Source organism: Bacillus rossius, chromosome 1 (genome assembly GCF_032445375.1).
Source record: "Bacillus rossius redtenbacheri isolate Brsri chromosome 1, Brsri_v3, whole genome shotgun sequence".
Lineage (NCBI taxonomy): Eukaryota > Metazoa > Arthropoda > Insecta > Phasmatodea > Bacillidae > Bacillus > Bacillus rossius.
The window spans coordinates 175,828,202-175,854,594 of NC_086330.1; the positions used below are offsets into that span (position 1 = coordinate 175,828,202).

A 26,393-nucleotide genomic window follows, 5' to 3' on the forward strand; every position below is an offset into this window, starting at 1 on the left:
TATAAGGGTACAACCATTCATTACACTGATAGGACATAGTTTTTCAGTACATCATACTGATTCCAAACCAGACACACATATATAAATAATTTGTGTTACACTTCAATTAATTTGGCCATGATTTAAACCTGATAAATAAACAATGCAAACAAGCGGAACTGTACAGAGTATCTTCAAATAAAATCTGGGCCAAAAGTAAATCTATATTTTAGTGCTCAATACAATTCGAAGGAAATGGAAGATTTTTTGTAGTATTATAAATGATCATACAAGGATTGCTGATTTGGTTTTGTATTAATTTTGAGCGTAAAACTACCCCGAAAATATTGCCACCGTAAACATTACTATGAGTCTGATTGGCCATGTTGGTGATATGCACGATTTTCAAGGCTGTCTCCCGATATTATATGATATGTGTTTTATTTTTTATACAAAATGAAGCACGAATATGTTTTATATTTCTTGTGTGTGATACCAGTTGCAAAGACTTTGCAGTTGGATTTTATGGGTAGTGAATCAGTGGTATAAAATAACTTCATTTATTTTTTCCCGATAACATATTTTTGACATTAGTATAATTTTATCACTCGCCAAGCAGAGAACCTTATTTTTTTTGGTCACGAAAAAAATTGTTTGTATTCAATATCAGCTAATAACTTATTATTGCTTATGTCATCAAATACATTTACAGTACTGTTCAATTTGTACAAGCATGAGAAGTAAACAATAATTTCTGCAACAGCGTTCTTCCGAAAGAAGGTATACACCGATTTTAAAGGTGCGTGCCTATTTCTTAATTTTATTTTTTTAATAATTAGAAAATAAAAATTGGTACTTTTCCGAATTTCCTCATTGAGGCTGCGACCCAAATTTCAAGTTTCCAGCCCTTTTGGTAGTGGGTTGGAATTTGTATTGGCCAGTATGTGAGCGAGGGAACTACTTTTTGCATATTCGAGCAATTCAAAATTTAGGCCCTAAAGTTTAATTATAACAATTTCACGTAAACTAGATAGCTCAAAGGCTGGTAAAACAATATAATTTTATTTCATATAATTCTGTATCAATTTCATCGAAGTATTACACACCCATTTAAACACATTTTATATACATAATAATTTTACTTCAGCAAGGTCTTCGGTTTCTTGTAACACAAATAAAATTACCTAAAAAAATTACGGGAAATACTTAAAAAAGTTTTTAAATTGTAATATTTGCCAAAGAATTTAAATAAATCTAACTGCAAATGTAAGAACACAGTATAAAGGTCTTTAAAATTGTATTTTGGAAAATTACCTGAATTTTTATTTGCTAAAACTCCTCATTTCACTTGTTCAAAAGTATTTACATGTATACATATGCGTGCGTGTTTGCGCGCACGTGGAACTTATGTTTCTATGATCATTTATAGTTGCAAATAATGTAGCGGAAGTTAAATTGAAAAATATATAATTCTTTTTGGCCAATATTTGTTTTAAAACATAATTTTACATGACCCCAGATGCAAAAAAAAAAAAATCGCCACTGCCTTGTAATTGCGTTTCTAACGAACTTGTGTAACTAACGAAAATGCTCAAGGTTAGTGATAAAATAAATGCTTGGGTAGTGAAAAATCCATTGTTAAAAACCAAAAGTAATTTTAAACGACCTTTAGTTAACCATACTTTAACGACAGCATCGAGAGATTGTCCCTATTTTTTGTATCGTTATATACATAACTAAATCATTACGGGAGGAAGTTGCCATAGGCGGCTGGTCCTTCAGTTACTAATTTTTTTTAAACATCTATTAATATTTTTATCATAACTCATTTATGTAACATTACACCCAGAGGTATAGCCCATACTACCAGAGCTAAAGTCGAGGTACAAATATAATTAAAGAAACATAATTAAATAAATTATAACTAAAGAAATATAATTAAATTAATTTATACAAAATCATTGTCATTTTGCAAATCAATTTTTTTACAATAATTATTGAAATATTCTAATAAAATCTTAAACATTATATATTTGTCTTGAATAGAAGTATAAATAATAAATTAAATTGATTTTGGAAGTTATATTATTATATGTTTGCTATTATTTTAATACACCGTGATTGCAGGATTCATTCATGTGTTACGGTAAAGAGTCATATCAAAATACATAATGAAGTCACTAAGATAATATGTGAAATAAGGTTGTAATAAATGTAATTTGCGACGTTCACGTAGATGCCCGTAAACGAAACAGGTTAGATATCATATTTAGCACTTTAGTATTTCCAAAATAAGTTTTTTTTAAGGCGCCCAACTATTATAGTAAATCTCTATCTACTAAAACAATTCAGTAATTGTAGTTAGATGATTTTAAATCAAAAATATTCTATGAATAAATTTGTCACAAGAGAAGCATATTAATTATAATTTACATCACTGAGAAGATGACAAATATATCTATAGAAATTGTCGACAACGTGAGACGGTTTTCAATTCATTTATTACTATTGCTGATACTAGTGTTGTGTTTTGACCGTTTCGAAGCGGTAATATTCCCGCCTGAACTCCTGCGATATTCGAGGCATCTAGTGAGTAAACTCGGAACTAATCGGAGCTCTAGCGGCAAACTGTTGAACTCGTTCCTTTCATGAGCGGCAAGTGACAGTTAAATCACAATATTTTGTACTCAGATTATTTAAATTCTGTACGTTGTATTAAAAAAATTATACGGCAGAATTGTTCATTGTACCTCCTTTAAGTTGTGTGCAAAGTAACAGCCGTTTACCGTTTAAATATATACCTAATATTTAGTTTTTAAAATTTGAAAATTAAAATTAAATAAGAAAGCATTTTTTGAGAAAATTTTAATCATCATATTTACAAAATTTAAAGTTTTGTTTACAATTCTGCCGTTTATATATTTTTTATCTACTACGATATTCATGGCAGAAATAATTTTCTTGGAGGCTGCAAAACTAAGGATCTTAGCCTTAAAAAGCACACATTTGTGTAAAATATAGCATATCAAATTCGTTTTGACAGAGGTTTCTGCTCCATGTACAGCTGTGTCAAATAAGCAAAATTCACTACCAATGTTTCAAAATCGCCAAGTTTAAGGCCTTTTTTAAGGTGACTCGAATTGCGTACCCTATAGAGACGTACCTCACCTTATAAAGCACACATATGAGTAAAATATAGCATATCAGATTCGTTTTGACAGAGGTTTCTGCTCCATGTACAGCCCAGTCCAATTGGCAATATTAACTGTCAATGTATCGAACTCGCCAAGTTCAATAAGTTATTTAAGGTTACATAAAGAAAAAAATTAAATATAACGCTTTTTGCTATGTACAAATAAAATTTGTATCTTTGTTCTTTTGATTCGTGCCTAGTTCCGGCGCAATCGATAGATAGCATTGCACGTAGTTGCGGGAGTAATTCTAGAGAGCAGCACCGCAGTAGAGAAATATATATATTCGTTTTTATAGTACGATTTCATAATAAATACGCATACCGAATACACCAAACGTCTTTATTAATTGTCTTAATATTTTTTTAAAACATCTTGCAAAATATCCTGAGTTTAAAAAAAATTTAAATTAAATTTTTTTTAAAAAAAATCAGTCGCAACGTTTATGATGATACGAAAAATACGCCAAACGTTTTAAAATTAATATTTATATACCTGAGGTAGCTCCTTTAGACGGTGAAAAGTGTTAAAATCGGTATTACAATTTTTTTAATTATGATTTATTTTACGAAAATGTATGTTTGAAATAGAATGGATGTCGGTTATTTGTCTTGATATATTACGCACAATTTAATTTAAATGTACTTGCAGTTAAATAAACTATCATTCGAACGTTTACGAAAAAAAATTTCGCCTATTCCCAGACGCTCGTAGTAGTCTGGCAAATTCGTCGAAAAATTTTTACCTTTTTATTACTTCTGATGCTTTAAATTATATGCAATTGAAGGTCCAAAGACGGAATTTTATGTAGCATTAGTTAATAATAACGCCCCTCACGAAAAACGAAGGATAATATCTGTCGCGGAATATTGAATGCGTACGTAGTTGCGGTGGTAGTTTGTAGATAGCGCTGGCGGCGCCATGGTTCGTACAATAAGGGATTTCCAAATTAAATGTAACTTTTAAATTACAGCATCGATTCGCTTGAAAATCGGTGTACATCATTAAATAATATGAGCATTAAAAATATTATTAAGAAAATGTGATGGTAAAACGATTCGCGAAAAAAAATTATTAATAAAGCACATTTTCAAAAGCTAATTTCTCGTAAAATACAGCGAGTTAACACTCCCGGCAGCTTTATTTAATACGCAGACACACTATAAAATTACTTTCTTAAAATGTTTTGTAAATTTTATGCCCCATTCGCTTAAATCAGCCGTTTACGTGACACGTAAAAACGAGTCTTGACCATGACTTGCGGAGCACATTTTCGTTAATTATAAATGCTTTGCTTCCTCTAAAGACTTCCTATCTTAGGAAAACTATTTATAGTTAAATTTTGCAGCTTTTTATGCACTTGGAATCATCGAAATGATTCGGTACGAGATTTTCGTTACACATTCCTTGCGACGCGAAAAAATAACCTCGCCACATACCAACTCGACTCTAAATAATGAACAGAATGGCTTGGAACTTGAGAGTAATATGCGACATGATCTATTCTTAATTACTAAACACTAATATTAACGATTAGAGCACACGGGGTAAATAATAGTGGAATACGAATGATCGCGTGGGACTTCTGATAAATTTAACTCATTGTCTGTTTGCCCTTTCTTTTCGTTCTTTAAGACTACTGTGGTCATTTTTGTATCTGGGATTAACCTAGCTAACTTAAACTTCAACGCTAGCAATGATTCCAAATGTTATATGTCTTACAGAGCATTGGTTGCATAATGATGAAATTGGATTACTGTGGCCGGCAGTTGGCGTCTCTAAGCGCGGGGGTGCAGGGACAGCGGGACCGGAGAAAGAAGATGGGATAAGCAGGCGACACGTAGCCGAGAGCCGTGTAGTGGCTGTTAGGAAAATATCGCCCTTCAGTGAATACCCGAAAATGGAAGGTGAAGGTGGCAGCTCGCACAGGCGCGGTAAAGTGATACATAGCGGATAGAGGGAAATAATAAAACTGTAATGCAGTTTTGTGATGAAGAAGCGCAAAATAAAAGTCTCCTTGAGACTTTACAGAGACAGACGGCAAGAGCAGCGATGTAAACGGGTGTGAGTGAACGGTCCATAGTCAGGATTCGTAAAGTCAGCAAAGAACAACCACATGACCCACAGACTACACCAGGAAAAAACATATATTTTAAGTATTTAATAAACAATGGAAATATATCTTTACTACGTTACTGTTACGTAGTGTATATTGGAGTAAAATATTTGGTCAGTTGACGCAGTCCCCTCTACCTCCGTTGATTTTTATATGGTTCGTGATCTCAGGGTAGTTACGGCCTTGTGGCTAGAGGTAGGGGTTAACGCAGTAGGGCTCCCCGATCTGTTATGGCCACTCGGGACGCCTGAAGAAGAACACAGAATTACTGATTGATGACTGATGAATTTATTATGGCACAGCCCTATACATAGTGCTGCCCGTTCTGGCCGTAACGGTTGTCCCGAATCGAATAGTCACACACACAGCCCACTTCCTCAGAGGCGGCTCACGATTTTACTGCGCGTGAAGGACGTACTCTTGCACACGACTCTGTGGTTACAAAATAAACTCTAACACGACAAATTATACCCTGACGACAAAAACACTTCACTAGTACACATTACTGACGTCGTACCGACCATGGCCTTTAAGCCCGTGCTCCGCACCGCCAGTACCGTATCCCGTTTTCGGAGCGCGCCCCTTGCCCAGCCGAAATGAGTCAAGCGAGCGCCCCGGGTGTGACCTCAATTAACTTTATTAAACATCAGGACACGAAACCCCGGGGGCTCGATTACGAAAAACAAATCCCAAACAAAGCATTAGGAAGAAATTAATTCATCACAAGCAGTGAGCAAGTGTGTCGTAGAGACTCCGTGCGTGCGCGGCACGCACGGAACAGCAAACAATCCTCGTTACTAGCCACAGTGGCTACTGGCCTTGATTAATTGGCCTATGATAGTGATCTAGCCAAACTAAGGGAATTCAAACCCAAACAGTGCACATTGAGACAATATGTAGTTAAATTTACAGTCGCCAACTTAGTGCCACTTTTTAAATTAATAAATCACTTAAAACCAACTGTTAAGCCTTAGGCAACTATTTACCACGTGCAAAGTTTTAATCGAGCACCTGGAGTATGTTTTTTACTCATCATATAAAAAATTAAGTTATTATAAGATTTGGTACCGACTCACAAAGAAGAGAAAGTATCTCTTCCTTGCGAGGTGGCCATGTTCGGCAGTCTCCAACCACTCCGCGCCGGGAACAGACGTGTGTCCATGGGCAGCATTCAAGTTTGTTTCATTGATTATTTTTTATTCTGTACTACACCTTCAAATTTAAATCCTTTTATTAATTCACCGCTGCCCACGTCGACTCGGCGCGTATTTTGCGGGACCGGGCCTATCCCGACCGTCTTCAGTGTGATACCGCGCTACGTATCTTATCACGGAACTTACGGTACTGGCCGACTCCAATGAAGATATTTTTAATTAAGGACGCCGTGCATATGCCTGACGGCTACACTCACATAAGTGTTTCTCCGAACATAGGAGCCCGCTCATAGAGCCCCCCCTGCACCCATTAACTTTCGGCGCTGGCCGTCTCCAGCGAACATCGACCCACGTCCCGCGATACTGCCACGGTAACCATTTTAGCGTTGCGTAGTGTTGTGTTGTGTTTTTTTGTTAATTGTGTAACCTCTAGAAGTCGCCAAGTGTTGATGAGAGGTTTTGTAGCGGGACTAAATTAAAGGTAATTCACACCAGCTCAAATATAGTCATTTTCCGTAATCTCCCGACCTCCACACGGCCGAGCGGCTTACACAGCCAAGGGAGCACCATTCAAGTTAGATTCAAGCCATGTACCTGGTGGGGCACGCGGGGGCAAAGTACCCACGACCCAACATCAACAGCCTAGCAGCCCGCTAGCCTGGCGCCCCTCAGGACAACAACAGCATCGCGACGCCCGTAGAGCCCGTCAGGTACACCCCGGGCCTTTCACAGAGGAGGGGTGACGGCATTACGTATTACACTGGGCTAATGACACGCAGGCCCGTAACTCCGGTGACTCTACGTGACCTTTAGATGCGTCCCAGAGACTGATTCGTTAGTAAGTTGGGTGGCACAATACTGTGCGGCAGTTACAACATAAACTCTAACATGACTTAATAAATTCTGACGACAAAACACTTCACTACTACATTTTACATATTACGCTGGGCTAATGACATGTAGGCCTGCAACTCCGGTGACTCTACGTGACTCTTATACGTGTCCCAGAGACTGACTCGTTAATAAGTTTGGTGGCATGTGTCGCGTACTGGCTGCCCCGTGCGGGCTGAAACTAATTAGCCGGTAAGCTAAGTTGATGCGTGAAGCGTCGACGTAAAGTCTCGTAGATTCCACAGTACTTACGTTGACGTCGTACCTCCTCTTTATTAAACAAAAACCCGGGTCACAGTCCTGTCCGCGGCGCAACACTCCAGCCATGGCCCTGGTAGTGCCACCACTCGTCACCAGATGGCAGTTGTAATTATAAAGAGACAATGTAGTATAGTTATGTTATATATGTTATTATTGTAAATATTTATGTAGATTATTAAGTGTATATTGTAAGTATGTTTTGTAGACGTGTAAATAATATTGTAAAATGCAAAAGATCAAAAGAGATAGAAAAATGTAAAACTTTAACACAAATGATTGTAGACGAAACGTGTAAAAATTGTGCGGGCTAACAAGCCTAGACATGGTCGGTGGTCGTCTCTCGGGGCGTGCGCATCTCTCTCGCGGGCTGTTGGCTGGGAGTTCCCTGCGACCTATTGGGTAACCGAAGGCTGGCAGTGCGTGTGGGATTTGCGTGCGTGCTGGGGGCGGCCTAGCAGCGCCAACTGCTACCGACCACGTCCTGCGGGTGGCGGATACGGGAGCCCAGCCCGAGAGTTGCAATCTCGCTGGGGTGGCTGTGAATAACCAATAGCAGTCCGTGGACCAATGGCCGGCCTGTGGAGTCGTTATTACGGCTGTCGGTGTGAAAGGTAGCCTGAATGCAGCTCGGCGCGTGGCAGGAAGCAGCTTCGTCGGCGAAGGCCCGCAGGGGAGCTCGAGGTGCTGCAAAAATGCGAAGTGTAGACGAACTGCGGGCTGGAACTTGCGGAGCTGTGAACTGCTGCGCGCGCAACGGAATTGAAATGCATCAGAACTCTGAAGGAAGACATAAGGAACCTCCAGCTGGGGCTGCTGTAGGTGTGGCAGCAGTAGCCTCGAGCGGCGCGACCTTCAACCGTCTCGGGGATTTTGGGTGGCGAGGTTGGGTCCCTCCCCCCACCCTGGCTTGAGAAGTACTGCTGTTGACCTGAAGAAGGAAGATGAAGATGGCGCAACGTCAGGCTGCCTTTCGCTCCGAGAGCCAGCAGTTCGAGCCGGTTTACTGGCTCGTCTGCCCACTCTGTCTTAACTGTGGCTGCCTGGGCAGCTGTGGCTGGGCTGACGTGAAGTCGCCCGCCCCTGGGGGCGCATGCGCCCCTGGCTAATAATAACCCAGGAGCTCCCAACTTAAATGCGGGCCGCAAGGCCCAAGCTCCCAACTCCACCAAGGTTGATTTTTCAGCCCCTCCAACTCTTCTTACCTGGACCCTTCTTCCTCTTGTCCAGTAGTTACCTGCTTGTGTAATGCATGTTAATTGATCCCCGCATGAACCGGCCCAGGGTTTTCCCTGTGTCTATGCAGGTTTTACCTGGGTCACATTAGCTATCTTTAAGCTAGGCGACCAATGGGGCGTCAGTCATGGCGCCAATCGCAGCCATGGCTGGCCAGTAAACCCCAATAAGCACACGATGCACGCGCCCTTGTCCTGCATGGTTAAAAACCCGCATGGTAGAGTGTATAGGCTTCGGCCTGAGACACACTTAGGTCCTCCCCTAACCTGGACCCTCTCCTACACACTTATATTTACTTAGGCTAGGAAAAAAAAAGAAAGAAAATCGCCTAGACATCTCTCCTCTCCCAGCCAATCTGGTAGTAAAACCTTTGCAAGCTCTCCTCTCTCCCAGCCAATCTGGGAGAATAAATACTGACACAGGCAAAAGTGGAATTATTGGCTTGCCTTCCTCATTTTCCTTTCCTCAACTAGCGACTCTTCGTGAGACCGCGGGCTTCCCTTCTCTATCTCTTTCTCCTCAGCTAGCGACTTTTTGTGAGACCGCGGGCTTTCCTTCTCTCTCTCTCTCCCATTCTCCTCAGCTAGCGACTCCTCGTGATACCGCGGGCTTCCTTCTCTCTCTCTCTCTCATTCTACCTCTCTCCGCCCACCCATCCGCTAGCGACTCTTCGTGAGACCGCGGGCAGTCCTCTGCTAGCGACTCTTCGTGAGACCACGGGCATCCATCACTCCAACTTCCATCCTTTCCGCTAGTGACTCTTCGTGACTTTGACCTAATGACAGGAGAGGGACCGTGGCACAACACATCTGAAGGCAAACCGGTGAGATCAGAGTTACCAACTGGTACATTGGTTTGGGATGCAATAGCAACACCAAGGCCCACACAGGCACTAACACAGAAGGCAGGGGCAAACCTCATAGACTGGGAGGTACTTGCAAGCCCAGCAGTGCAACCAAACGTGCATATGGGGCGGACAGCTACCGCAACAGGACGCATAGTGCTACCAGAGTTCAGTGAGCTAGCGCATGAGAACCCATGCGAGTTTGTGCAGTGGTGTCAGGGACGGTTGACACAATGCGGGGTGCAGATTGAAGAATGGACACCACGCACGAGTGAGCAATTACGCGGGCAAGCTCGTGAGTGGTGGAACCTGTGGGGATGCTATGACATGCAGTGGCAGGAGTTCGCTACCCGCTTAACACGGCACTTCGACGACCGCATGGCAGTCATGAGCTGTAAGGCTCGCTTCTATGGCATGATCCAAAAGGACTCAGAGTCAGTAGAGCAGTTCGTGGCAAACAAGCTGCGGCTATACCGGCGCATAGCCCCAGGAAAAGACCCCGAGCAAGCTTTGCCAGAAGTTACTGCGTTAATGCGAGAAGAATTGCAACCATTCCTCAGGCCATACTAGTAGAGGACTATGTACGACAGGCAACAGCTACAGAAGGCAACCTACGACACCTCCTGGGATGTCGGACCGGGACAACTATCCCCGAACGAGGACCCAGACATCAGGTTGGAGCACCTGCAGTGACAAGCAGGGCCATACTGCAGGAACATCCATGGCGGACAGCAACACAGGCGATCGAGGGCCCACCTGGTGGGACAGGCCAGAACACATCTCCAGAATGGCGGAATGCAGGCAATCGGCGCGATGGAGGCTGACCACCACAGTGCCGTCTTGGATGCCCACAGGGCACGTATCACTGGCATCAGGACTGCCAGAGACACCAACAGCGACAACAACCGGCGGGAAAACGGGCAGTAAGGGGTGTAGGACCTACAGACCTAACCCCCGTACCAGCCAATCCCCTGCCGCAAGCCACAGAGAACAAAATTGAACAACTGGGGCAGCTCACCACGCTAGAAAACCAACTGATGCAAATCCCCATCACCCTGAACAGGAGACAGACTGCCGCACTTATAGACACAGGGGCGAGCCATGTGTTCGTCGCCCAGCACTGTGTACCACCCGCAGATATCACACCCAGACGCTGTGCCCTGCGCCTTGCTACGAACACTGGAACCGGGACAGCCATTGGAGATGCCATCATCACTGTGGGTATACGGGAGATGGTGACCCAAACTTCAGCAGTCGTGGTAGAAGGACTCAGAGAAGATTTGGTACTCGGACAGCCATGGTTGGTAGAGCAGGATGCCTTGATTTCACCAGCATCAGGCCTGGTAAATTTAGGTAAACATGAGCGCTTGACAGTATATACACTAGGAAGCATACCACCTTCCCACAGGTCACACGACCACAGGCCAAGAGACATGACCTGTCGCCTGCTCACTGTGGGAGATGATGACCCACCTCCAGCGGACCTGATCGAACTCAAACGAGTTCTCGACGCCCAATGCACCTCCTCAGATGCTGAGCGTCAACGAGCAAAGCAAGCAGAAGGACTGGATGAGATATGGACCATGCCCGGCGAATGGACAGCCCACGGAGTGACAGATGAAGGGGAAGACATCAAGGATCGCTGTCGGCGGCAAGCGATTGAGCTGACAACAGCGCGAGAACACCAGAGGGCCTACACTCAGCAGATAACCCCGCAGACCACACGACAACCACCGGAGCTACAGCACGTGTATGTCCGCACACATCCCCTGTCCAATGCAATTAGGAACTACTGTGCTGGACTGAGCCCCAGGTGGTCGGGACCACACCGCATCCTGAAGCAGCTAAGTCAAAGTACGTATTTGGTGCGCTGGGGTAGGCAAAGGCGAAAAGTACACCGGGACCACATCCGGAAAACAGCACTCCCAGAAGGGGGCAATGCCATGGACAACCCTACTCCAGATGTGACAGGACCGATGCCGTACAACCACCAATCTGTCACACCCCAAGGAATGCAGCATCTGTTCCAGGGAACACCAAGCCCAAGGACAAGAATGGAGAGGCCTGCAGAAGCCCCTACCACGACCCCGAGGCGACAGCACCAGAGGCACCCGGCACGAATGCAGATCCTTGATGTCACGGGGACACCAGAGGCGGGCGTAAACACCACAGAGGAGCAGCACCTGGTGACAGAACCGGAAGACATTGAGACAACAGAACCACCTTCCCCTACCCGAGGCCGATGGGGGCATGGAGCCTCCCTCGCCGATGCCGAATTTCGGGTCAATGTGGAGGAACCAGCTGAGGACAACCAGAGACACCGCCGACGACGACGCCGGCCCCGCTGTACCTGGCAGATTACGTCACCGGCAGCGAACTGGACACACTGGTGAATGGCGACCCAGGGAGTCCGGAACCAGCAGGCCGGCCCTGACGCTCGCAACTACGAGGGAGAAGGCATCATGTGCCTGCTGGAGGGCACGCGGACGGCCTAGACCCGGGCTTTTCCAGGGGGGGGGGGGGTCTGACATCGTACCTCCTCTTTATTAAACAAAAACCCGGGTCACAGTCCTGTCCGCGGCGCAACACTCCAGCCATGGACCTGGTAGTGCCACCACTCGTCACCAGATGGCAGTTGTAATTAAAAAGAGACAATGTAGTATAGTTATGTTATATATGTTATTATTGTAAATATTTATGTAGATTATTAAGTGTATATTGTAAGTATGTTTTGTAGACGTGTAAATAATATTGTAAAATGCAAAAGATCAAAAGAGATAGAAATATGTAAAACTTTAACACAAACGATTGTAGACGAAACTTGTATAAATTGTGCGGGCTAACAAGCCTTGACAGTTCTCCTCTCCCAGCCAATCTGAGAGTAGAAAAACCTTTATAAGCTCTCCTCTCTCACAGCCAATCTGGGAGAATAAATACTGACACAGGCAAAAGTGGAATTATTGGCTTGCCTTCCTCATTTTCCTTTCCTCAACTAGCGACTCTCCGTGAAACCGCGGGCTTTCCTTCTCTATCTTTCTTTCTACCTCTCTCTCCTTCTCCTCAGCTAGCGACTCCTAGTGAGACCGCGGGCTTCCTTCTCACTCTCTCATTCTCCCTCTGCTTACCCATCCGCTAGCGACTTTGTGAGACTGCGGGCAATCCTCTGCTAGCGACTCTTTGTGAGACCGCGGGCAACCCTCTCTCCAACTTCCATCCTTTCTGCTAGCGACTCTTTGTGAGACCATGGGCATCCCTCTCTTCTACTCCCAATCTTCCTGCTAGCTACTCCTTGTCAGCACGTCCTCGGTCAGCTGCACTGGGCCGAACGGTCCACTCCCGCCTCAGATTGTGAGGCTGCTCTACCCAAGAGCTGGCGCCGGGCAAACAAAACACAACAACTGAACGACCGAGCGACGTCCACCCTGTCTCCACATCTTCACCAGAGACGAGGCCGCGACAACGTAGTATGCTGAAAACTCACCTTAGAGCACTGATTTATTTAAGTGAAATATCTCATGGTAAATTGAGGCCGACCATGGAACTGTACGTAAAAGATTGAGAACAGATTATAAATATTGAAACTACATATCGGTGAAAGAAAGGGTTGATGGTTCCGCGTAGTGCGCAGGCTGCCGGCCCCTCGAGCTCCTGAAGGACACTGGCGCTCTCGACGCGTGTGACCCCCCTCCCCCGCCAATCCTCCCGCGGAAACGTGTGATTTTCGCGGGAAACCAGACCGGCCAGGTTCGGGACAAATCACACAGTGAAACATAATTTTTGAGAGGACTGAAATATTAAATGATGAAAAAAATGTCTAATAAAACCTGTGGGAAAATATACATAATTGCATTTGTTGTAGTTCGGCGGAGGGATATGCCACACTCCGCCGGATCCATCCGCCGACGTAGCACTCGTTGCCTGGCGTTCGCCTCGTTTCACGAACTACACTTTGTTGCGTGCAGGAGCGCGTTTGGTGCACACGCCGTTGTGAGACGTTGATGAGGCATAGAGGTCTATGCGACATAGAGGAGCATTGGCAGTCGGTGTCACAGTTAGGGTGTGTGTGAGTTGGGCGGCTATTAACAAGTAAGGTCTTGATAGCCTATTGTGGAGAAATGATAAGTATGAAGCGTTGACGAAATGACAAAACGGGTAAAACGGGAGTACATAGAAAAAGTAATAAGAATAGTGCCGTCACCCGACCTCTGTGAAAGGCCCGGGGGGTACCTGACGGGCGCTACGGGCGTCGCGGTGCTCTTGTTTTCCTGAGGGGCGCCAGGCTAGTGGGCTGCTAGGCCGTTGGTGTTGGGTCGTGGGTATTCTGCCCCCGCGTGCCCCGCCAGGTACACGGCTTGAATCTACCCTGAATGGCTCTCCCTTGACTGTGAAGGCCGCTCGGCCGTGTGGAGGACGGGAGACTCCGGATTAGTGTACACGAGTTGGTGAGAATTACCTTTAATTTAGTCCTGCTACAAAACACTCTCACCAACACTTAGCGACGTCTAGCCGTTACACAATTAACACAGAAAAAACATAACACTACGCGACACTAATGATTACCGCGGCAGTCTCGCGGGACGCGGGTCGATGCTCGCTGGAGACGGCCAGCGCCGAACATTAACGGGTGCAGGGGGGGCTCTATGAGCGGGCTCCTAAATTCGGCGAAACACTTACGTGTGTGCAGCCAGCAGGCATAGGCACGGCGTACTTAAGTAAAAACACTTTCGCTGGAGTCGGCCAGTACCGTACGTTCTGTGCAACGATACGTTGCCGTCACCCGACCTATGTGAAAGGCCCGGGGGGTACCTGACGGGCGCTACGGGCGTCGCGGTGCTCTTGTTGTCTGGAGGGGCGCCAGGCTAGCGGACTGCTAGGCCGTTGATGTTGGGTCGTGGGTACTCTGCCCCCGCGTGCCCCGCCAGGTACACGGCTTGAATCTACCCTGAATGGTTCTCTCTTGACTGTGAAGGCCGCTCGGCCGTGTGGAGGACGGGAGACTCCGGAAAATTAGTATACACGAGTTGGTGAGAATTACCTTTAATCTAGTCCCGCTACAAACACTCTCACCAACACTTGGCGACGTCTAGCCGTTACACAATTAATACAGAAAAAACATAACGCTACGCGACATTAATGGTTACCGCGGCAGTCTCGCGGGACGCGGGTCGATGCTCGCTGGAGACGGCCAGCGCCGAACATTAATGGGTGCAGGGGGTGCTCTATGAGCGGGCTCCTAAATTCGGCGAAACACTTACGTGTGTGCAGCCGGCAGGCATATGCACGGCGTCCTTAAGTTAAAACACTTTCGCTGGAGTCGGCCAGTACCGTACGTTTTGTGCTAAGATACGTATCGCGGTATCACACTGAAGACGGTCGGGATAGGCCCGGCTCCGCAAAATACGCGCCGAGTCGACGTGGGCAGCGGTGAATTAACAAAAGGTTTTAAATTTAAAGATTTAGTACAGAATAAAAAGTAATAAAATGAAAGAAACTTGGATGCTGCCCACGGACACACGTCTGTTCCCGGCGCGGAGATGTTCGAGACTGCCGGACATGGCCGCCTCGCAAGGAAGAGAAACTTTCTCTTTGTGAGTCGGCGTCAAAAAACTTATATTAATTTAATTTACTCTATTACCAGTTAAAACATGTTCCAGGTGCCCAATTAAAATGTAGCACCTGGTAATTGGGTGCTTAAGGCTTAACAATGGTTTAATGTATATAATTATTTAAATTGTGACATCAAGTTGGCGACTGTAAATTTACTAACATGTTGTCCCACTGCGAATTGTTTTAGAGGGATTTCTCCTATTCTGACTTGATCATAGTCACGGGCATTTTAATTAAGGCCAGTGGCAGCAGTGACTTTTAATGAGGTTAGTTGTCTGCTCCGTGCGTGGTGTACTCGCCCGGAGTGTCTTCGACGCACTTATTACATGTCGGCTAATTAGTAATTTCGTACTAATTGATTTTCTATTAATTGAATTATGGGTTCGAGTCTCCGGGGTTCCATACCTTTAACTTTCATTATGTCTATTGGGGTCACGCCCGAGGCGCTCGCCTGACTCAATACGGCTGGGCAAGGGGCGCGCTCCGAAAACGGGATACGGTACTGGCGGTGCGGAGCACGGGCTTAAAGGCCATGGTCGGTACGTCAATAGTAATAATAGTAATTAATTTTAACTTAATTTTGTTTTTCGTCACATAATTACATCTATTATCATGGAAAGAGAACTCCATACTTACATTAAACAAATCATATAATATATATGAGGTTTTTGAAGGTTATAATATGCATTCTACAGTGGAAGTACAATGCAAATTTTATTTACATTTACAATAAATAATCGATTATAGGTGCATTAAAATATAAAGCCACACATACACAAGCATTTTTTAAATGCCATTAACGTTGGTAGTCAGGTGTTTCCTAAACGACTGACATGAAGTTAAAGCAGCAAATATAACATAACAAGCTCCATGTTTACTTAAATGTACATCCAGCGCTATAATTGAACGTTTTAGGTATGGAAACTGGAGAACGAAACCAAACCATGAGACACATTCTTCAATAAACTTGATAGTTTTGACCGGGAGGCAGCTGGACCAGTGTCAGTTTATTGACGAGGTTTAGAATCGTGCCACTTTTGTTGCCCCTGGGACAGCTTTTTGGAGATTGAAGCAGAAATTTTATTTGTAGACTTACTTAAACTAGTTTTTTTAACAGCCAGTGCCTTCCTTTATTAAATTATTAATTAAATTTCATGACAAATCACCATCGTCGTGAAATGTATACAGATGAATTTTGGTATTGTTTCACTTTTGTTGCCCCAGCGTTTTTTCTTTTGTAGATTAATGCCGAAATTTTATTCGTAGGCTTACGAAATTTAGTTTATTTTACTTCAAGGGCCTTTTTTTATGTAATACTACATTATCGTGACAAACAACCATTATCGTGAAATGAGTACCAACAAATTTTGGTATCGTGCAACTTTTGTTGCCCCAGGGTCAGTATTTTGTAGATTATAGCCGAAATTTTATTCGTAAACTGACGAATACTAGTTGATTTTACAGCAACGGCCTTTGTTAATGTAATACTACAATAACTCTCATGACAAACAACCATCGTCGTGAAATGAAAACTGACGAATTTTGATATTGTGCCACTTTTGTTGCCCGAGCATCTGTGAATGGATATTAAAGCCGAAATTTAATTCGTACAATTACCAAAACTAGTTCATTTAATTGCGAGGGCCTGTTGCTTAAATTCTACGTACAATTTAATGGAAAAACACCCGACAAACATCGTCGAGAAGTGTACAATTAACTCTGAATGCCGTTTTCAAAAATTTTCATCGCCGAAAGGATCTTTATTATTATTGTTAATATCTTTAAGTATTTGCATGTATTTATCATTTAATTATAACACCCACAACTGATCTCTTTATGTAAACGTTTTAATATTTCCCGTAAATCGTACGTTTATTTCAAAACAACCAACATCACAAATATTTATATAGCGTTAAAATAATATTGAAATACTTATATAAATACCTTTTTTATTGTCCGAACGAGCTTCGTCACGAGAATTGTTATTAATTTTAATGCGTGCACATGTATTTAAGTGTCAAGGGTTAAACAATCGTTTATTTTCTTTTACCATACAATGATCTCTGGCCACATGGATACGCACGATGCGGATAACAACTGTTCTAAAATACACGCAATACTCAATTCATTTTATTACTTAATAATTTATTACACAATACATTTTTACAGGGGCATGCACCAGAATCAGTTAATCATTAATTTACTTTTTTCAATGGGACGCATGATTTCCAACAGCCGAATTAAGTGTTTTTTAACGGAATTTTTTTTATCGTGTATAAAGAAAGAACAGATCACGAAACGTAAAATTTTTCAAATTTTGCGTCATTCCGTTCAGTATTTCAAAAGTTATTAATGTTTGAAATGGGTCCCACGCGATCATTCGTATTCCGCTATTATTTACCCCGTGTGCTCTGATCGTTAATATTAGTGTTTAGTAATTAAGAATAGATCATGTCGCATATTACTCTCAAGTTCCGAGCCAATCCGTTCATTATTTAAAAAGTTATTAAGGTTTTTAGTCGTCCCCACGATTTTCGACGAAGCTAAGTTCGACGATAGAGTCGAGTTGGTACGTGGCGAGGTTATTTTTTCGCGTCGCAAGGAATGTGTAACGAAAATCTCGTACCGAATCATTTCGATGATTCCAAGTGCATAAAAAGCTGCAAAATTTAACTATAAATAGTTTTCCTAAGATAGGAAGTCTTTAGAGGAAGTAAAGCATTTATAATTAACGAAAATGTGCTCCGCAAGTCATGGTCAAGACTCGTTTTTACGTGTCACGTAAACAGCTGATTTAAGCGAATGGGGCATATAATTTACAAAAAATTTTAAGTAAGTAATTTTATAGAGTATCTGCGTATTAAATAAAGCTGCCGGGAGTGTTAACTCGCTGTATTTTACGAGAAATTAGCTTTTGAAAATGTGCTTTATTAATAATTTTTTTTCGCGAATCGTTTTACCATCACATTTTCTTCGTAATATTTCTAATTCTCATATTATTTAATGATGGTACACCGATATTCAAGCGAATCGGTGCTGTAATTTAAAAGTTACATTTAATTTGGAAATCCCTTATTGTACGAACCATGGCGCCGCCAGCGCTATCTACAAACTACCACCGCAACTACGTACGCATTCAATATTCCGCGACAAATATTATCCTTCGTTTTTCGTGAGGGGCGGAATTATTAACTAATGCTACATAAAATTCCGTCTTTGGACCTTCAATTGCATATAATTTAAAGCATCAGAAGTAATAAAAACGTAAAATTTTTTCGACGAATTATCCAGACTACTACGAGCGTCTAGGAATAGGCGAAATTTATTCGTAAACGTTCGAATGATAGTTTATTTAACTGCAAGTACATTTAAATTAAATTGTGCGTAATATATCAAGACAAATAACCGACATCCATTCTATTTCAAACATACATTTTCGAAAAATACATCAAAATATAAAAAAAAATGTAATACCGAATTTAACACTTTTTACCTTCTAAAGGAGCTTCCTCAGGAAAATTAATATTAAATTTAAGACGTTTGACGAATTTTTCGTATCATCATAACCGTTCCGACTGATTTTTTTATATAAATTTTTTATTTCAAATTTTTTTTAAACACGAGATATTTTGCAAGATGTTTTAAAAAATATTTAGATAATTTATAACGACGTTTGGTGTATTCGGAATGCGTATTTATTATAAAATCGTACTATAAAAACGAATTTATATACTTCTCCACTTCGGTGCTGCTCTCTAGAATTACTCCCGCAACTAAGTACAATGCTATCAAGTTAATTGCGCAGGAACTAGGCACGAGACAAAAGTACTATTATACAAATTTTAATTTGTACATCGCAAAAGACGTTATATTAAATTTCTTTCTTTATGTAACCTTACATAACTTATTGCACTTGGCGAGTTAGATACATTGGCAGTGAATATTGGTAATTTGACAGGGCTGTACATGGAGCACAAACCTCTGTCAAAACGAATCTGATTGACGTCCCTCGACTTCTGGTCCCCGTTTTCCCGTTGAAATAAATGTCCTGTTATGCCCGTACTGCCCTCGTCGGAGAGGTGTGGGTCCAGGCCAACGTGGCCGGGACCGGGAAAGGCGGGACCTGGAGGGAGAGTGAAGTGATTGCGAGGAATGTTGGTAGGTTGTCGCAAGCAGAACACGGCATTAACGAATTTCACGAGCCGTCTTTTATTAACGCTTATAAAGTCATGCCGCAGCCTGGCGGAACCGTCGCGGAACAAGTGCCCTACCACGGCGACACGGACTCCCTGATGACGGGGCGGTTCTCAAATACGTTTCGGCGCGAATCGTAAAGTTTATTAATGCTAAGCTGACCCAGTGAGAGAGGGCCCGAAGACGGAGCGCTGTACGTACGCGGCCCGTTACGTAATGTTCCGTGGACGGCGAAAAGTTCAGAGACTCGTAGCACCACGTTCGCGTTGTAGAAACTGCCCGCTAGACACGTCTCCCGATAACTCGTAAATTAACAAGGCTAAGCTGATTCGCGGTGGCATCTCAGCTGCCGAGACTAACTACGACCGGAGCGAATGACTAGTCCCGAGCGCAGAGTACGCGGCTCGCGGAGCGACGAACACGTCTGTCTCCGCTCGAGACCAGGACGCGACTGCCTCTCCCCGCTCGCCCGCGGGCCGGCGCCCGCGGGTGGCGGGGAGGGAGGGGAAAAAGAGCTCCGTCCCGCGGCGCGCCAGGCTGCGATTACATACTACGGCGAAACCCTTCAGAAAGTTATTGAATTATTTACAAAGACATACACGAGACATTAATGAATAAATAAGTTATCTACATTTAAGACCCTTGATCGTTTGCAAATATATATACACAGACATAACCCTCACTGGCATGCTAGGGCGCACGCGGGTGCGTCCCTGGCCGTCGCACTCCACTGGGGACACACGGGGAGGGCGTTGACGAGGCATAACGGCCTGAGGGAGCCGAGGAGACACTTGGGTCGACGTCATGATATTCAATATTTTACTCAAATGTGTGCTTTTTAAGGTGAGGTACGTCTCTATAGGGTACGCAAATCGAGTCACCTTAAAAAACGCCTTGAAGTTGGCAATATCAACACATTGTCAGTGAATATTGGTAATTTGACAGGGCTGTACATGGAGCACAAACCTCTGCCAAAACGAATCTGATTTTCAATATTTTACTCAAATGTGTGCTATTTAAGGTGAGGTACGTCTCTATACGGTACGCAAATCGAGTCACCTTAAAAAACGCCTTGAAGTTGGCAATATATACAACACATTGTCAGTGAATATTGGTAATTTGACAGGGCTGTACATGGAGCACAAACCTCTGTCAAAACGAATCTGATATGCTATATTTTACTCAAATGTGTGCTTTTTAAGGTGAGGTACGTCTCTATACGGTACCTAAATCGAGTCACCTTAAAAAACGACTTTAAGTTGGCAATATCAACACATTGTCAGTGAATATTGGTAATTTGACAGGGCTGTACATGGAGCACAAACCTCTGTCAAAACGAATCTGATATGCTAAATTTTACTTAAATGTGTGCTTTTTAAGGTGAGGTACGTCTCTATACGGTACGCAAATCGAGTCAGCTTAAAAAACGCCTTGAAGTTGGCAATATCAACACATTGTCAGTGAATATTGGTAATTTGACAGGGCTGTACATGGAGCAAAAACCTCTGTCAAAACGAATCTGATATGCTATATTTTACTCAAATGTGTGCTTTTTAAGGTGAGGTACGTCTCTATAGGGTACGCAAATCGAGTCACCTTAAAAAAACGCCTTGAAGTTGGCAATATCAACACATTGTCAGTGAATATTGGTAATTTGACAGGGCTGTACATGGAGCACAAACCTCTGTCAAAACGAATCTGATATTCAATATTTTACTCAAATGTGTGCTATTTAAGGTGAGGTACGTCTCTATAGGGTACGCAAATCGAGTCACCTTAAAAAACGCCTTGAAGTTGGCAATATCAACACATTGTCAGTGAATATTGGTAATTTGACAGGGCTGTACATGGAGCACAAACCTCTGTCAAAACGAATCTGATACGCTATATTTTACTCAAATGTGTGCTTTTTAAGGTGAGGTACGTCTCTATAGGGTACGCAAATCGAGTCACCTTAAAAAACGCCTTGAAAATGGCAATATCAACACATTGTCAGTGAATATTGGTAATTTGACAGGGCTGTACATGGAGCACAAACCTCTGTCAAAACGAATCTGATATTCAATATTTTACTCAAATGTGTGCTATTTAAGGTGAGGTACGTCTCTATAGGGTACGCAAATTTCTCACCTTAAAAAACGCCTTGAAGTTGGCAATATCAACACATTGTCAGTGAATATTGGTAATTTGACAGGGCTGTACATGGAGCACATACCTCTGTCAAAACGAATCTGATATGCTATATTTTACTCAAATGTGTGCTTTTTAAGGTGAGGTACGTCTCTATACGGTACGCAAATCGAGTCACCTTAAAAAACGCCTTGAAGTTGGCAATATCAACACATTGTCAGTGAATATTGGTAATTTGACAGGGCTGTACATGGTGCACAAACCTCTGTCAAAACGAATCTGATATTCAATATTTTACTCAAATGTGTGCTTTTTAAGGTGAGGTACGTCTCTATACGGTACGCAAATCGAGTCACCTTAAAAAAACGCCTTGAAGTTGGCAATATCAACACATTGTCAGTGAATATTGGTAATTTGACAAGGCTGTACATGGAGCACAAACCTCTGTCAAAACGAATCTGATATGCTATATTTTACTCAAATGTGTGCTTTTTAAGGTGAGGTACGTCTCTATACGGTACGCAATTCGAGTGACCTTAAAAAACGCCTTGAAGTTGGCAATATCAACACATAGTCAGTGAATATTGGTAATTTGACAGGGCTGTACATGGAGCACAAACCTCTGCCAAAACGAATCTGATATTCAATATTTTACTCAAATTTGTGCTATTTAAGGTGAGGTACGTCTCTATACGGTACGCAAATCGAGTCACCTTAAAAAACGCCTTGAAGTTGGCAATATCAACACATTGTCAGTGAATATTGGTAATTTGACAGGGCTGTACATGGAGCACAAACCTCTGTCAAAACGAATCTGATATTCAATATTTTACTCAAATGTGTGCTTTTTAAGGTGAGGTACGTCTCTATAGGGTACGCAAATTTCTCACCTTAAAAAACGCCTTGAAGTTGGCAATATCAACACATTGTCAGTGAATATTGGTAATTTGACAGGGCTGTACATGGAGCACAAATCTCTGTCAAAACGAATCTGATATGCTATATTTTACTCAAATGTGTGCTTTTTAAGGTGAGGTACGTCTCTATACGGTACGCAAATCGAGTCACCTTAAAAAACGCCTTGAATTTGGCAATATCAACACATTGTCAGTGAATATTGGTAATTTGACAGGGCTGTACATGGAGCACAAACCTCTGTCAAAACGAATCTGATATTCAATATTTTACTCAAATGTGTGCTATTTAAGGTGAGGTACGTCTCTATAGGGTACGCAAATTTCTCACCTTAAAAAACGCCTTGAAGTTGGCAATATCAACACATTGTCAGTGAATATTGGTAATTTGACAGGGCTGTACATGGAGCACAAATCTCTGTCAAAACGAATCTGATATGCTATATTTTACTCAAATGTGTGCTTTTTAAGGTGAGGTACGTCTCTATACGGTACGCAAATCGAGTCACCTTAAAAAACGCCTTGAATTTGGCAATATCAACACATTGTCAGTGAATATTAGTAATTTGACAGGACTGTACATGGAGCACAAACCTCTGTCAAAACGAATCTGATATTCAATATTTTACTCAAATGTGTGCTATTTAAGGTGAGGTACGTCTCTATAGGGTACGCAAATCGAGTCACCTTAAAAAACGCCTTGAAGTTGGCAATATCAACACATTGTCAGTGAATATTGATAATTTGACAGGGCTGTACATGGAACACAAACCTCTGTCAAAACGAATCTGATATGCTATATTTTACTCAAATGTGTGCTTTTTAAGGTGAGGTACGTCTCTATAGGATACGCAAATCGAGTCACCTTAAAAAACGCCTTGAAGTTGGCAATATCAACACATTGTCAGTGAATATTGGTAATTTGACAGGGCTGTACATGGAGCACAAACCTCTGTCAAAACGAATCTGATATGCTATATTTTACTCAAATGTGTGCTTTTTAAGGTGAGGTACGTCTCTATACGGTACGCAATTCGAGTGACCTTAAAAAACGCCTTGAAGTTGGCAATATCAACACATAGTCAGTGAATATTGGTAATTTGACACGGCTGTACATGGAGCACAAACCTCTGCCAAAACGAATCTGATATTCAATATTTTACTCAAATGTGTGCTATTTAAGGTGAGGTACGTCTCTATACGGTACGCAAATCGAGTCACCTTAAAAAACGTCTTGAAGTTGGCAATATCAACACATTGTCAGTGAATATTGGTAATTTGACAGGGCTGTACATGGAACACAAACCTCTGTCAAAACGAATCTGATATGCTATATTTTACTCAAATGTGTGCTTTTTAAGGTGAGGTACGTCTCTATAGGGTACGCAAATCGAGTCACCTTAAAAAACGCCTTGAAGTTGGCAATATCAACACATTGTCAGTGAATATTGGTAATTTGACAGGGCTGTACATGGAGCACAAACCTCTGTCAAAACGAATCTGATATGCTATATTTTACTTAAATGTGTGCTTTTTAAGGTGAGGTTTGTCTCTATAGGGTACGCAATTCGAGTCACCTAAAAATAACGCCTTGAAATTGGCGATTTCGACAATTTGGTAGTGATAATTGCTTACTAAACTGTTCTCTATATGGTGCAGTAAACTTTTTAAAACGTATTTTATATACCCCGTTCCAGCGTTTTTATAATTATATTAATATTTTTTTGAAGTGTTCATAAATATTTAGTTTGTTTATAATAAATTTTCGTTGTTAAATACATATTTATCATATAATTTTCTTATGTCCTTCTTGCAGATAAGCCCTGGATCATTTTCGTTCGGTTTTATCTTGGTGTACTATAATTATGGTACGCGTTGGAAAACGAATCTGAGATTCGAATCTAACTTCACCTCATTGCCGACGCGACGTCTATAGCTTCATGGCATGTAAGTAATTATTTAGACACCTGCTTATAGGTTTACTAATTTTTACCGACCTTTTAAGAAAAGTCCGTAAAACCCTGTTTTATGTCTAGACGCACGTGGAGAAGTTCGGTAATGCTGACGCAATTCGATTCCGCGATAGTTGTAAAAAAAACAACTAACGTGTTTTTTTTTTTTTTTTTTTTTTTTTTTTACAAAATGTAGCACGTGTTTGTATGTAAGCAAAAAATGTGACCTGTTTCACTGGATTTGGATTCACGTACTTCAATAGCTTGCGATTCACAAAACAGTTTTGACTTTACACTGTTTTCCAAATGCCACCGTGAGACTTGGTCACAATGTTTAGCAGGTTATGTTGTTATGCTGGAATCACAATAGGCCTAGCTTGGCGGCAGATGCAGCGCGAATTTTACAAATACAATTCCTTATCAGAAACTTTATCGCGTCTGCCGCAACGTTCGCGCTTAGCGCAACAAATGTTTTTACTAGGTTAAAAAAAGTTTATCGGCATGAAGGTAAAAACATCCAAAATCATAAATTAGTTTACCGGTTTTTATTATTTTAGTTTTCTGGTAAAGAGGTGTTGAATTTATTTCTTGGCCTAAATATCAAGTTTCAAAATTTCTTAAGTTTTTAACATAGACCGAATAGTTAAATCTATGTTAATTTATATTAATGCATTAGGCTGTAATTATTATGTTGCATTGGAACACTGTCTCAGGTTTCTTTATAAAGTGGTTGTGTGTTTATTTATTTTGTACGTTGAAAATTGTTAACATCTGTAGCAGTGGCGAGGCGTGAGGTTTACATGAGGGGAAGCAATAACTCTGTTCACACCAAAACATGATGAGGTTGGGTGGGGGGGGTCTGGGGGCCCTCCGCCGGGAAAATATGGATTTCAAGGTACAAAATGGTGCTATTTAAGTAGTTTTCTTAACTTAACATTGACTATTCCACAGGTTGAAAAATTGACATTTTTTTTAAATACATTATTTTTGAAAAATAATGATTGACTTACATTATTCTGATAGTAAAATACCTACTCTACATTACTTATATACTAAGTGGGAGTGTAGTATCATCGTACGCCCACAAATCCCCCACGCACTGCCAGCCAACAGCCCGCGGGAGAGATGCGCGCGCCCCGAGAGACGACCGCCGACTTAAACGACAAGAGTCTAGCGACAGCAATGCTACCTTCCTGCAACTGGCCGCAAATGCCGATCCTTTCCGAAGTTAGCCGATCGGGAGCGCCTACCCCCTGGATGTTTTTTTATTTTTAAGCGCGCGTTTTTTCTCTCCAGTATAAAAATGCCACATAGACTGTTTAGTGGATGGTTGGTTATATTAGGTAAGTATAGCTACATTAAAATTACTGTAAAATCATTTTATGGTTGCTTAGCAAATAACTTTTTAATATGTAGCTATCCAGCGCTAGGAAACAGTTTACATGATTTCACAGTATCTTTAATGTAGCTATCCTAACCAAATCAACCGTCCACAAAGTTTTAAAGTATTTATAATGTAGCTAACCTAACCTTATTGACCATTAGTTATCATGGCCTTACCTGAAAATTACAATTTAATTAATAAATTTACTTTTATTTGCATTCATTTTTCAAATATATTTATTACTTTTGAAATTATACGTGCTCGTATTTATTTTTACAAGTACAAAAAAAATTCGCACCTGCCGGGATTCGATGATAGCGCCGCTGAGCGCTCAGCCACGAGGCCATATTGGACAAATGGAAGTTTCAGATGACATATGATTGTGCCGCCGGCCCCGGAACGAGCCTGAGCGGTGCGGCAGCCGGCCCCGGAACGAGCAAGTTGCCAGTTGCCAGTTGCAGGAAGGTAGCTTTGCTGTCGCTAGACTCTTCTCTGAAACGCGACATCGCCACCTACCGTGCCGAACTGTACCGGACATAGCCG

General features: G+C 42.1%; 1 protein-coding gene across 5 annotated transcripts in view; it reads left to right on the forward strand.

Annotated features, from left to right (window-relative positions):
- The window catches only part of LOC134527112 (uncharacterized), a 103,321-nt gene that overhangs the window by 66,600 nt on the left and 10,328 nt on the right, over positions 1-26,393 (forward strand). Inside the window, exon 2 of one of the 5 annotated variants that reach the window (XR_010074085.1) lies at positions 24,331-24,461. The exons of the other annotated variants lie outside the window; for them this stretch is intronic. The gene's annotated coding sequence lies outside the window, so the exon portion shown is untranslated. The remainder of the gene's footprint in view (positions 1-24,330; positions 24,462-26,393) is intronic. 5 annotated transcript variants of the gene reach the window in all.